Below are 15,145 nucleotides of genomic sequence, written 5' to 3' on the forward strand. Positions count from 1 at the left end.
GCAAGAAATGACAACAAACTACAAGGAAAGAAAATGGAAAGGAAAATGGAAATAAGATGATCTGTGATATATTTTATGACCTACCACGATACATGTTCATGAGCCCGTTAACACAGAGGATGCATTTTACATACAGGGCACATTTCTGGCAAATAGAAATTATCCTTAGTATAAACCAGTGTATGTTTGGGCTAAAAGAACCAGGCTATTAACTTCCGTTCATGTTAGACTATAACTGGGAGATAATTTAAGCTTTGTTCCTCCAGCAAATCTCATGTAACTATACTTATTTGTTTATAAAATATGCTGATAACAAAATTACAAAACAAAAAGCAAGTCTATTATTTTACAGTAGATTGTTTGGAGTCCTTGGAAATAACTTAAGTCCTCTAATATGTTTGGAGAAGGGGAAGAAGGAAGAGAGGTCAGGGAAGAGAAAGGATGAAATTAGGATATTCATAGGTCTGTCAAGCCAACTTAGAATATTAGCTTTCTCTTCCAGGAAATAAACCAAAACTAATTTTTTTTTAAGCTCTTCTGTACTGGGTCTTTAAGCATTGTGTCTTTAATTATTACAACATGCACTTAAAAATTACTTACTACCTGAATTGTCTAATCTTGTTATGGTAGATCTGTTCAAATTTTTTTCCCTTTCCTTTTTAGCTTTTGCTTCAATGCAGATAGATAGAGCTGTGAAACTCCATCCTTGGTGGAATTCATTTGTAGTCAAAATACAGCACAGATGGATCAGCAAACACATGAGAATGTGATTGTATGCCTTATGAGTTGCAACTGCTGAACTGCTAGGTTATCATGATCTCTTAACTACTGACGACTTTTGCAAGATGATCTAGTGGACTTGTACATGTCAAAAATAGCAAATTGCCAAACAGATGTCAGCAACAAAACAATAAATAAAATAAGAATAAAGGAATGGCTGGGACAAAAGTTACCCAGCTAACCATTACAAGCATTTGCTTTTGCTGCAGACCTCATCCACTGTCAGGGAACACACTGTTCTGCAGCATTTCAGAATGTATGGTTGAATCAAAATGCACAATCACATAGCAGGCTGACAGACTGGAGGAAGACATCTTCCTTCTGTAACGCCATGTTTTGATGGTGCTTCAGCAGTAATACCCAAGTTCTCAATGACATTTAGAACCAGTAGTGCCTTGATCCTTTTATACCATAACCCCAAGACAATACAGCGCCAATTTGTAATTAGAACATATATCAGAAAAATTTGTTATGCATAGCATGACACCAAAGGCTGTCTGAATGTGCTGCCATTTACACTCACAGAAACATACAGTCTCATTCTTTCTGAACCTTTCCCTAAATATGGATGCTGGCATGAACATTAGAGGCTGTCTGTGTACACATGGATTTAGAACAATGAGTCAGCCTCTCCGCTTTAATAAAAAAAGAAAAAAACTTGTAAAAACACTCAAGAGATTTTTAGTAAATCAGACAAGGTTATACAAATAAAATACGATATCTGTGTGAGTTCATTAAAGCCAATTACATCTAAATAACCACAATACAGAGGTGTGAACTGTTCTTTGCCAGTTACTCATTAACTCATCTTCATTAATCATAAAAAATGTTTTTACATCATTCTTGATTCTATAACTGCAATTTCCCAATCAGTGTTCTGCTCAGGTGGCCTTGGTCCAGCCATTATCTCTTCTTTCCTTGCTAAGATATTTTGCAATAGCAGCTGATGAGTGAGAGTTACAGAAAGAGATACTAAGCTTACCCTACAGATGAAATTTCTTCCAGATTAATCTTGATATTTCAGGGGTTTTTTAAAATCTTAAATTTTATAATCAGATATGAGACAAGTTTTTGCTTACCAACAAAGAAACCAAAATATATTTTATATACTTTTCATCAGAACATTTACAGCAGTTCATGACCTGTGGGAATGTATTTTATAATACTTTCCAGGGTAAATACAAAATGAAAACAAAGGGAAAAGCAATTAAATAGATTTCATTTGTAGCAGGGGCTGACAAACAAAACTGAGCAAAAGCAAAAATCAAACTCTACATGAAGCTTTTTCCCCACTTTTCAGATCTAGTTCAAAGTCCTGTACATCATACCCCAGAATAAATGGAAGAAAAAATTAATGCTAAAAATGCAGGAATCAAAACTCAGTTAATCTTGTGACTGCAATACCATTGTATCTGTAGCAGCTAACATTCCAACTTTGTACTAGGTTTTATTCCTTTCAATCACATAATACTATCCAAACCACTTCAAATACAATGGAATCGACACTTCTAAGAGAGACACAAAAAAAATGAAAGGGAATGTATACTAATTAAAGTAATTAAAATCAAAACCAGGAGTAAAATCTACACTTACTAAGAGTCTGGGTGCAAATAATAAATGTGTTCAGAGCTCATGCTCTGGATGCCATTTTTACCTTTGCCTACATCCTGTTCATTGCAATGCCTTTGCAGTTGTATCTGTCTATGAAAATAATGGTTAACAAATACGAAAGACATACCCTAGCAGGTGACATAACTGGTAATTTCTTAGGTTTCAGGATGAAAGAACATTAATTTAGCCACAAAAAATTGTGTGTCTTATTTATTATTCATTCTAGACATAAATGCATTAAATTGAGGGAGGTACAATGATATAATCTGGCCAGGTTATAATTTCTTTGCAGAAATATCTAAAAGGAAAAATCAAATGGAAAGAATAATTTAGGATTTTTGTCTGATCCTTCTTCCTTGGCCTCATGCTTCCCCACTCAGACAACGGAAGAGGCTTCAGTCCCAGGAAAGCCTAGATCTCAAGAGAGCTGCTGAAGACAATGGGCATTAAGAAACTTCACACATCTGAATTACTTCCTTGCAGCTTCTTGGAAAAGTCTTTCAAGTCACTAACACCCACAACAGCTGGAGAAACATCCTCTCCCAAAGGGTGGGAATATTTACACATTACAGAGGGTGAAATTCTCCAACTCTGACATCCATGATGGAAGCAGGTTGGTATGATATGATCAGACAGACTTGGAGCAGGGCTAACGAACTGGAGAACACCATAAAGTCAGGCTGGTCAGTGACCCATTGCAGCAGTTATGCTCATATAAATAACTATAACCCAAATTGGTGTCACTCCCACTCATTTTTGCCTGTCCATGGAGTTATATTGTGTATCTGAGTATGGAATCTGATCTAGGAAAACCACACATTTATTCCAAGAAGTCTGCCTTCTTGCTTAGGAAAACTGTAGATAAAAATTAAGATTCAAGGTCTAATGAGAAACATTCTGATTGACAGTGGAAATACTAATATTAATACTGTCCTAAACTGATTAGTGTTTATGTCAGTGACGTCTATATACTGAGCTCAGCAATCATTTCTGTAATAACTAGACAAAAGATCATGTAGTTGAAACTTTGTCCTGTTACATAAGTGAAAGACCAGACTACGTCCATGACAGATAATTTATTAAGATTTTTACCTGTGTGGTTCAGAGTAGAATTTGACTCATCAACATAATCAGCTTGTATTCATCATTAATTACCTTGCATTAACACTTTTAATGAATTTACATTCAATTTACAAATAATGTAATTTGAAGTATATTTCAAGTGGTGATTTAAATAATACTGCAAGGCACAGCTTTCCTTAGAGCTATTATGGCAACTCTAATAGGCTGCTGGAATTTATTCCTCAAATCCAACACCTGAAGTCTAAAAAACTTAGTGATCTTTTCCCCCAAACAGACACATTCTTCTTTGTCAAAGCAGGAATGCCAGAAGCTCAGCCTCAAAGCTTGCTTAAACTATCCTGCCCTTTTCTACTGTGACCACAGGTTTTTGCTTGCTGCTCTTAACCTTGCAGATAGACACAGATAACATGATGCTTATCTTACAAGCAGGAGGTTTGGCAAGCAGCTTTTCAGAGTCTAAAACAAATAGTCCTCTGTGGATTGGTCAGCAGGACACTGGAATATAAAGCTACTTTGGCCCCTCCCCGTGTCCCCGTATATCAAGGTTTAAGCTTCATTGACTCCAGTATAGCGACCTTAATCAAGATTTTTCATGCATCAGAGAACAGTACAGCTGCTAAACTTTCTTTAATAAGTGTTTTATAGCTGGGGAAGCTGAACAGGAATTAGCTAAAAAGAGATGACTTACTTCTGGCCTTATTAAGCAGCAATTCATTATAACTCAAGCTGTAACATTGTTTTGCTCTAACATGAAAGAGGAATGTTGGTTTAAGTGATTTAGCTAAGTCATTGCTTCTGTTTCAGTCACTCCCTGCATTTTCTCTTGCAGCATTCCTTGCAAATTCAGGAAGCCATATGCACTGTGATAAGTCTCAGGAGAAAGTCCTACATTTCTGATTTCCCATCAAGTAAAGCAGATGCAGTAATCTTCCCAGGACTTACTGGCAACACAGTCTTTATATAGCTCACCTAGAGATTTCATAGCCTTTTTATTTTAAATTAAATTAATTTCCTATTACCTTACTGAGCCCATGTTGGCAATGTTAACAGAATATTCTGTTAAAGAAGACACAGGTATAAGGCAGGTCATGAAAAATGGCCACACTGGAATTTCAGTGAAGTGACACTGAAGATTCTTCAGTGGAATATATTTCACCTTTGCAGACAAGTTTTACAGTAGTAGATTATTAAAAATTCTTTTATTAAAGATCAAACAGCTTTTTTTTTTAAGGGACATGTGACTGGTCTTACTACAAAATTTTTAAAGGAATGGGCATATAGTAAGCATGACTCAGTATTTAGGTAACACTATGCACACACTGTGCAATATGTTGGCTGTCCAATTAGCCTGTCTTACCACATCCATTTCCATAGCATCACTGAATTACTGTTTTTCAAAATAATGCTACCTTTTTTGTTCTAGCTAAAGCTTTCAGATATACATACCTAAATTTGCTCTAGGGTGCTATCAATAGCTGTACTTGCAATTCAGTAGTGGGTATGTTTCTATCAGACTGAGCAATGAATCATTGCCATGGGATGGCTCCATGGGCACCCTGCTCCTGAAAACACTATTATTATTACTATTATTGTTAATAATGTAAATATATAGAAATATATATTTATATATAAATAAATATATAAAAATAAATTTTTATATATATAAATGTATAGAAACTGGGAGTAACACTCATGCAACACTATACTAGATGCTGTAGAAAGACGAGCTTCATACTGAAACACCTTGAATTAAAGTAAATATTTGTTAAGGACCTATAGAATACGATGGAAGGTTTGGGTTTTTTGAAAGAGCTGAGCCCCATCAACTGTTTTAATCACTTTCTGCCTCCTTATCTTACCCCATTTAATATAGGAAAAAAAACTAATGCTTTTTTTTTTTTTTTTTTTCCTGGGGAAGAGCTTTGTGGGGAGATTCTTACTGTAAAAGGAACTCCTTCTTGATGAGATGGTATATAATAAATAGCCATAGACTTGTTAAAGGTTATGAAGAAACAGAGTGACAACATAAACAGACATAAAAATAATCTTCAGTTTGAAGCTACAGGAAATCCTCATGAACCTGAAGGACAGACATGAATCTAAGGATATCGAAGGAAAATTTCACTAACAGCAGTAAGACACAAGAACTAAAAATAATTTATGACTTCATTCTTTCTGATTTCAACCAATTCTTAGCTAGAGTTTTGGATGACTAAGAAGCCTTATAGCTTCTTAGATACAGTACTGTCACTGGAAGCTCTTGAGTGCTGTGCCAGGCCCAGAAGAATCTAATGGGATCCCAGCTCCTGTCCTACCTGCCTCTGCAGATGTTGCATAGCATTCTTCTTATAGTAGTTCAAGCAAATGATCTCTGTTATTCCTCCTACAAGCCAGGACAATAAGTAGGCCCTGCTAAGGTAGAACAGAAAAAGTAATTCTTTTCCAGAATGTGATATTTCTACTCAGTTAAGAATGGGCCATGTGATAAGATTATGTAGAAGAGGCATACCCGTGTGTTAAATCTAGAAATGGCTATATACAGACAGCTGATCCCTGAAGGAGGAGGACTGCCAAGCTTTTCTCTTGTTAGATTAAAGTTGCTTGATGTTCTCAGCTTTTGTCCTTTGAGATTAGGACCCTGTAGGAGGCACACTCCACAACAGCAGCAGTGCATTATCCCCTCTCTACCTTTCCCTTCTTCCTTTTCCTATGCAAAGATAGATCAGGGATCAAGCTAAACAGATTATTTCCAGCTGACACGCAGAGCAAGGTAGAAAATGGAACCATTGTACAGCAAATGTGTGCTTTGCAGACTCCAGTTTGGAACTGTGGAACTTTGAAGAGGAGTTAGAATGTGTTGAGTATACATGATCATGTGCATTTACATCTACCTTCTGTCTCAGCTCTGAAAGGCTGTTGTTCATCTCTACCGATCTTACAGAAGAAGGGATCCCTTGAAATGCACGCAAGTGTGAGATGACATGCCATTCAGAAGAAACTCAACACCAGGACCTGGAAGCTAATCACATCTCCATTTCTCTAAGGCATTATACCTCAGGTACGATAGTCAGTCTTACTATTTTATGAGTAGCTGGCTCAAAGCTTCCATTCAGGCCACACAGTTAAAAATCTTACAAAATCTGCCTATAATGAAAATATCCAAATCTTTCTTTTGCAAACTGCTTATTAAGACTATTTTCACTGTTAGCAGGATCTACTGTTAGTGACTACTGGGTCAAAAATCTAATTCCCTTACAGTCCTTTTACTGTACTTAATGATTACTGAGAGTCTGGAAATGAAAGCAAAAATATTTTCTTCTTTATTTAACATGAAATCACCTTGATTTATATTCCTGGAATATTAATAAAATGCCTCTGAGACAGACTATCTCTGTTGCCAGGCTTGCATAATGTATCTGCTTTATCTGCTGACCTGTGCAGAAATGTATTAGAGAATAATACTTCTGCTTTCAGTGCTGTATTTACTGTAAATTTGCATTCTTCCAGGAATATTCTGAAGGACATATTTAGCATCTCAGATCTGACTCAAACAGGGGCACTTAGCTATTATTGCTTCCACAAATCTGTTCTGAAAGAAGACCTAGCAGTTGAATTTGATGTCAGAGCTGAAGACACAGACAGGACCTATGAAAGATGCTGGGAAAGTAGGGAAAAGATATCCTTCTCTTAAGCTGGCAGATCCCTATAAGCCACCCCTGCTTCTGAGCTCACAACAGAGGCAGCAGCCAAGATGTTCCTTCCTTACCAGGGTTCCTCTTTCCATAAATCACAGCTCCATCACATACAGGCAACAGCACTTACTCTCCTGTACAAAGCTTCACATACAAAATTCTGCCCAACAAACAGCATCCCAATTATCCTGCATTTTATTACATGCCACAAATATTCAATTAAAACTAGCCCAAATTCTTGGTTATTCTTGGTGATGATGGCCCAGGCTTCACTTCCAGTCACAGACTAAATGGTATAGTTGATACAACCCTTCACAAGGGTGCCAGGAAGGGAAAAAGTAGAATATGCTATTTTCAGACTCTAAAACTTTAGGTAGATTTTCTTAGGAAACCATTCATTTATTACTCTGCTTTATCCTGTTTCCTTATGATCCTACTTTTCTCTCCCATGAAAGTCTATTTTGTCCTACCAGAGAGGAAGCATCGTCAAGAACGTCTACATACATGAAGTTGAGGAAGTGGATTTACATCCAGGGTACTATTAACACAAGTGTGAAAAGTCACCATGTTTCTAAGAGGGGAGAATGGCTGGTAACTTAAAAACGTTAAGGAGGATTAAATGCAAACTCTGGGAGACTGGAACTACTGCTTGAACGGAGAAAGCATCTCCCATCACCATCCTATTCACTCCTATATTACTGATAATTGGTTTTAGACTCCAAGAAAATCCTTGTTTGCTGACTTCCAAATAACTACTAAATACGTTAATCAGCAGCCGGTAACAACATACAGATTCTGGAATAAGGCACTGACAGTGAAAAAGGAAGTCAAGCACCATCTTTTGTACCCTTATCTTCATAAAGTCTTAGACCTTAAATCTGCAAATCTTAGTTACTTACTACTCTGTCATGTAATGGCTCTATCAGTGAGTCAGAAACATTTTTGCTAACATCTTATTCATTTTCATGTACTGAAAATGATAAACAGAGCCAAAATAAAAGAACAATTGGAAAGCAGTTAATGAGCAATAAACTTCTCTTACTTTACTACAGAATTCTTGAAAAGTTGTCCTTCCACTTGCTCACAAATCTAGATGGATATATATGCACAACGACACACACAAGTTTAGTCTGTGTTTGCATGTTTGCAGATCAGTTCAATACTACATGATCTTTATCAGTGATATTACGAAATGTCTCTGCAGACTTGTCTGTGACACACTTCAGAAGCTGCTGAATTGGTTTCTGATTGCCAACAGACTTATCTTTGATCTTTTACCTTTGAAAAATAGAGCAGAGAGTCTATTAGTGGCATTTTCCACAGTTTGATTTTTTAAGTACCATTTTGGTCAGCAAAGATATAAAGCAAATTCTTTTGTCTTTGTCATTCCTCTAAAATAACTGCACTCTCTCCTTGGAGCCTATCTGAAAGCTTGAAATGGAAATAATGCATATCTCAGGAGAAAACACAAGCTGCACAATGAAATGCATATACAAAAGGATCTGAGCATCCTCACTCTAATGCACTATTCAAAGAAATTAAAATGAAAAATATTTTAACTCTTCCTCACATACCCGCACTAATAAATGCTACACACGCTTCAATATCAGCATATCATGCAGCTTTGCTTCAGGTGCACCTCAGATGAATAAATGTTCCTCTTTCTAAGTGAAGAAGTGATTTTGGAGAAGGAAAGAAATCCGGCTCTTGCCCCTTGTAAGCTAGGGGAAGTTGTTACTAAGTGGAGGGGCACAGAAACAGGGCCTAACAGGATTCTACACGCAGGCACAGAGCACAGCGGGGCCTGCCATCACCGGTGCCCAGCTCCAGGCATGGCTTGCTGCTGCACCCGGAGCAGCTCTGCACCGAGCAAGCAGCCAGCTGGGTGTGTGAGCACCACCTCCGTGGCCTTCACGGTGTTCCACAGACCTGAGTGGGTCAGGAAAGTTTCAGAACATGCGGTGATCTCTAATGAGCAAACACTGACAAAATATCTAATGTTTCCAACGCCTCATAAAACTTCAAAACATTTCACAAATTGCTTTCAGTTTTTGTCATCATTTTGCTGTATTTTCATCATCCTACAGCAAGGGCAAACCCTATGATTCATGCTCCACTTGAATGAGAAACACTGGGTGTTAAGTGGAAGACAACCTCCTTTCCTGGGAAGGTACCTGTGATTTCGTTTTGAATAAAGAGTTTTCTAACAATTAAATAAACTTCTGAAAAAAGCACAGTAAATCCATACATACCCCTGAATTTGAATGCAACAGAAAGCCAAATCACAAAATGGCTTTTTTCATATTTCAGAAATATTAAACTGGATACAAAAAATATAATCTATAATTACGTTTTCGTTTCCAAGACTTCCACAGATATTATAGGCAAATGTTGAACTGCGCCAAATCAAAATACCAAATACTGGACCATTTAATCACTTAATTGATTTTCAGAGGTGTGGGACAATTTGTAGCTTGCTTTGCCTGATTGTAATTTTCTTCTGCCTGAAGTAAGACATAGTTCTGACTTTACCAGTTCATTAAGCTGTAAACCAGAGAAAGAAGAAATAGAATAAACCAGTGAGAGAAGCAAACATTATCAAGGTTGACAAGAATGTTAAATGAGTTTTCTCCCAATATCCTGTTCAAGTTCCAATCATTTTAGCAATAGGAGTGAAATAAATTCTAGACATTTTGTTCTTTAAGTGAAATGTTACCATTTCATTTTTCTAAAAATGCTTCAAACAGAAAGGAAAGAACAGTTGCCAAAAGTTCTTAATTCTGAAAGACCCACCAGGGAGGATAAAAAACCTACACATCCAAGCTCTTGGCATTTATTATCATAACTCCTGACAAGAAAGGAACAAACTGTTCTGCTATATTGCATAAGTTTCCAATACAGAATGCATAAAAATTAATTCATGGAATAAACCTCTTGGCAACTGCTTTCTAGTTAAGTGCAACTAGTTTATTTCCAGATTGGTGATGTTGAGGTAATTACATATCAAAATTATACTTTTTCTCAATGTCTCTTTTTTAATAGATCGACATATAAAACCAGGCTTCTTAGTTCTTCTGATATAAGTTTTGATAGTTATTTAATTATTTTAGTTACTCTCAACTAAAAGTGCCCATATTCTGGAGTTTTATACCAACTTTCACTGTGGTTGTCATTCAGATGCCTCTCAGCCTTTTGTTACCATCTACAGCAAATCAAATTGGATTATCAGATTTTTCCTTTAGTCATGCAGAAGGGTGGTAGGTTTTCTTTTCCTTGTTGCCAGAGACATGTCTAAAAGCTGTGATACTCCCTAAACGGGGAAATTTAGAGCTGAAACCCAGACAAGACACTAGTCTGTATTCACACTTCAGCCCAAGAAACACGACACAGAGGAATAAAGTTGTGACAGGTCACAGTTGAACACAGTTTTTTTTGGAACAAGTATTCTTCCTTGTGCTAAACTGCTGACAAGAAAATAAAATGCTAAGCAGAAAATATGGTGTCTCCTCATTTGTTACCAGAAGCACTGGATAGGAAATACAAACACACTACCACATGCAAAACCACCCTGCTAGTGCCTAAGGATATTAAAACACCAGACGTTAGACAGGTCTGTACAGCAAAATAGCTTTGGCATTCACGTGGGACTATGGAGTGGCTCCTGGCCATTCTGGCTGAGAGACTGACCCCTCTTGAGGCTCTTCATCTCCATTGGAGATCACTGCTCCTAACCTCTATGTGAAACACTTAAAGAAACAAAGAATGAGTTTGGGAACTTTCAAGTTGTGTTGATTACTGAATAAATATATAACTAGAAAGAACAGAGGTGTATTTGTCTTATTTGACTAAAAATTCAAACAGCTATCATGATCTCTAGTCATGAGTGGAGATAACTGAAATTTCTGGACACACAGGAAAACATGTAGAGTATAAGATGTGACTTGAAATCTTATCTTGCTTCCACTGACATGCAGGAATGCCCACTGGCTTTAACAAGAGTAGGGTAGGCTCCTAAAAGTCTCTCTTTTAAAACACGAATGTTCACCCTACATGTCACTGGCTGAATACAGCCCCTTTAGAATACTGTTTCTACAGCCCATTCAACACCAGGCAAGAAAGGGACCTGTTAAGAAAAAAAAATCATACAGTCCATTTCCTTTCTACTCCCTTTAAGTCCCAAGTTAAAAAAAGGTGGCCAAGTACAATCAGAGTGACATATGCTGATGATGGGTGTCATTTGGGACATGTCACACCAGTTGATGGTCTGATTATGCAGTAAGGAAAAGACAAAGAATATAGCTCTTCTCATTCCTAGAATAAGACAGGTCACCTGTCAAGATGGATATAAATGGGTAGATTATTTCAGAACAAGCTGCAAAGGAATCTAGAAATATTTTATTCAAGCAAAGTCCCTAATTATTTTGCTACAATCCCAGTTGTCAGGAAATAGGGACAAAGATGCTGCTGAAGGCAGCACTACCTGATTTCTACTTCCCAAAACTTAGTGCATCCCTACAGAAATAGGAGTGTAACTACAGAATATATGGGTCTTAGCCATAATTAATCTACAGCAGCAACTACAAGGAAGTTACCATTTCAAATGTGCTTTTTCACTGAAGATTTGAACATCTCCTAATACAAAGCACTACAGCAAGATCCAGTTTCTTATTTTCAGCTCTCCAGTGCCATATGAGTAACACCAACCTCATAATTATCCCTTATTTGATTTTGACCCTTTTCATTATCTCTTCTCTGCTTTTTTAGAAATTTCATTTTTAAATTGCTGATCTCACTGAAAGCCTTGATCTTGCACTGTGTTTCTCCTATCCCAAATCTTTCCTTTAGTGCACCAGTTTTCTCTCTAATGAAGATTTCAATCATGTTACTGTTTGCCTTACTCTCAACCACTTTGACGAGCTGTAAGCATAATGACCTCTCTGAACTTCAGGGGAAGCAACTGTAAACCTGTCAGGGTTAACGATGATTTCCCTCCACAGGCCAGTGATTTCACTCCACGCTCTCTCAAAGGCAGTGGGAGAGTCCTGCAGCCTGACCTCCATAGCCATGCTGCCTGCCAGGGAGTGGGAGGGCAGGAGGAGGTATGGCTAAGGGAGCCAGGCACGCTCCTGTGTTTTCAGTAAACACTGCCTGGAAAATGGGCCTGCTTTATAGTCCAGATTAGAGACTAAGATAGATAGCAGCTGGCTGTGATAGAGAAGCCCTCTGAGGGGAACTGCAGGGTTTGCCTGGGGAAGAATGTGCCAGGGAATCAGGCAGCAGTTGGTGCAGAGAGATATAAAGCAACATTGGTCTTGGTGTGGTATCTGATGGTTGTAGCACGGGTAGAGAATTAAATTAATGACATCCTCTGCTACCATCGCAGCTGTGTGGCTGCTCAGTCACTGCACAAATCTTCCTTATTGCTTTCCTGCACAGCTGATCACGCATCTGAACCTCATTTATTGTAGTATCACCTCCCTCCCTAAAAATTATTTGCGAGAACATACATGCTATAGCAACTGCAGCTTGTCTAAGCGAGTCCAAATTAACACAGACACTATTAGTGTTGTGTTTGAAAGCAGTCCCCAGCTGTCTGGTATTCCATGGTGCTGTGGCTATACTGCTAAGAGTGTTGGAACTAGCTAGTTCAGAGAGAGCTGCAAAAGTCTGCAAAGACTGCAGCATGTAATACCTCCTGTCTTCACTATGAAAACAGCCTGACCCTAACCAATTTGTCTCCAAAGAAGAACAATATGAAATAAATTTCCAGGTAAGACACTGAAAAGGCACTGCAGGTCTCAAACTGCCTTTCTACTGAAGAGATGACCCAGCCTAATTGGAAGTGTGGGTGCCAACGGCAGTACAAGTACAGGACATGTCCTACATGGCACGTCCTCCTTGTGGTGTATGATCTCAGAGTACCTGAGCAGTTGCTGGCTTAAACCTAGATTTATTTCGTGACCTTCTTAGTTCATCATTTTCAAAATTAGATTGTGTTGTATAAGAATGTTGAGAGAATAAAATCAATTAATGATTCTGAGGTATTCAACTGGAGTGGTGGTGCAGTGGGCTATCTACTTAGCGATTAAAAGATGTGTGAATGAGGTCTTTTCCAGCAATTCCAAATTCATACTTTTTACTCACTTCACTTACTTATTTTTAACCTTATGAAAGTTACAGTCTCTCCTGAAAGTAACCAATGCTGTGACTCACACATTTCTTCTTTTCTTTCCTTACCTGACGTTTCTGGCTAATGTACCATCAAATAACAAGATACCAGGAATGAAGTACCTACTTAACTTGGCCACAGATCAGTGTTCTCATTGTCCTTCTCAAGATGGTTATTGAAAGCATTTCAGAGAATACTGGTATACAGTTTTGCCACCTTTCTTTCTTTCTTTCCTTTCTCCTTTTTTTTTTTTTTTAAAAAACTTCTGGACCATTGTTATTGAAATAGCCCAGCTGTCACATTTTCCCTGAATTTTAAAAATTCTGAGTGAATAGGTTGGTGCATCTGGCAAGGCTGGAAAAGCAAACTGGTTTTAAACTTGTTTTCTTTTTACTTCATATTGCACTGCAGACACAAGGCGCTCCTTTCTCAAGTGTCGATACGTATCGCACCCTTGCTTACACTTGCTACCTCCAGGAATAACGTTTTTGAAAGCAATAGGATCAGCCTGAATTTAAATTCCTGTACAGCATGAACCCCAAACATCATCTGGCTCTTAGCGTAGGAGTGACAAAGGCAATTCAGCTTTATTTTGTTTGTTTTCGGCATTCCCATAACAAGAAACTCATTTCATATGCAGAGTCAGATAAAACATAATGGTCAGTCAAGGCATCCAAAAATTAAACTTAGGTCAGGAATCTCTTAGCTGGGACACTGGTAATTGGATTTCACCTTTCAACAGCCACACCATTCTTTATAGCCCCTGACTTCTGTACTCCTAGGAGCCGAGGCACTACCTACCTACTATGATTCTGAGCAATAATATACTAACAATTACCATCTTTTAATGTCATATGCAGAAAGTATCTTATATAAGGTTGATGCTTGGAAGACAGTTGTTTGCCCAGGTAAAAAAGGAAGTAAACTTAAAAAAAAACCCAAACTTAAAAAAAAGCCTACAAGTAACGAATAATGTTTTCAGTGAGTAGCAGAAATACAACCATAGCATAGTTCTCACTCTATGGAACTAGCCACCGTATACACAAATAACTGCTTTTGTTTTGGGGGGATTATGGTTACACTGCTTTAGGGCATTATTACCTATCACAGAATCACAGAATCATTTAGATTGGAAAAGACCCTTAAGATCATTGAGTCCAACCATTAACCTAACACTACCAAGTCCACCACTAAACCACATCTCTAAGTGCCACATCTTTTATATTTTATAACTACAGAATAAGGCTGTGTTTTCACTGGGGAAATAAAGATTTCTGGATGGAATCTGCTATGTTTAATCAGTCAGGTATCCAATGAGTTTATACATTACAGTTAAATATTCATTATGTTTTGTGCAGGAAAGAAATGTGAATGTGAAGATTCTTTTGCTTGGTTTGAGAATGAAATTTTGGAAAGCATGCAAAACTAGCTGAGCAAATATTATTACTATCTATGGAGCAGAAAACCCAAAAATTTCCAGGGTACCTGAGCACATCTGGGTATACAGAGTCACTTTCTTCGTTCTGAATTCCTAAAGACTTGACATTTCACTGCAAAGAAAGGTCTGTTCATAGATTGATTTTAAAGGAAATAGCCTTGAGGTTGCCCTAATCCTGCCAGGGAGATTCAGTGCAGTAAGTCTCAAACTCACACCACTCGATAGGATAGCAGCCAAGACAACTGGATGAGAAGGTGGAGTCAGTGGAAGATACAGTCTCCAGGGGACTTAAGGGTCAAGTCCTCAGCTACTCTAAACAGATGGGCTTCAGTGCTTTACCTGCAGATACAATCCTTCTTCCCCTCGTTAAGA

At 37.8% G+C, this 15,145-nt stretch overlaps 1 long non-coding RNA gene across 3 annotated transcripts in view; it reads left to right on the top strand.

Moving 5' to 3' along the window:
• Positions 1–8,220, top strand: part of LOC141949749 (uncharacterized) — a 31,101-nt gene extending 22,881 nt beyond the window's left edge. For 2 of the 3 annotated variants that reach the window (XR_012630848.1, XR_012630847.1), the window contains 2 exons: positions 6,378–6,532; positions 7,622–8,220. This is a non-coding gene — a long non-coding RNA (uncharacterized LOC141949749). The remainder of the gene's footprint in view (positions 1–6,377; positions 6,533–7,621) is intronic. The other variant, XR_012630849.1, reaches the window with a different exon arrangement.
• The last annotated feature ends 6,925 nt before the right edge of the window (positions 8,221–15,145 follow it).

This window comes from Strix uralensis, chromosome 14 (assembly GCF_047716275.1).
Source record: "Strix uralensis isolate ZFMK-TIS-50842 chromosome 14, bStrUra1, whole genome shotgun sequence".
In the NCBI taxonomy this organism is placed as follows: domain Eukaryota; kingdom Metazoa; phylum Chordata; class Aves; order Strigiformes; family Strigidae; genus Strix; species Strix uralensis.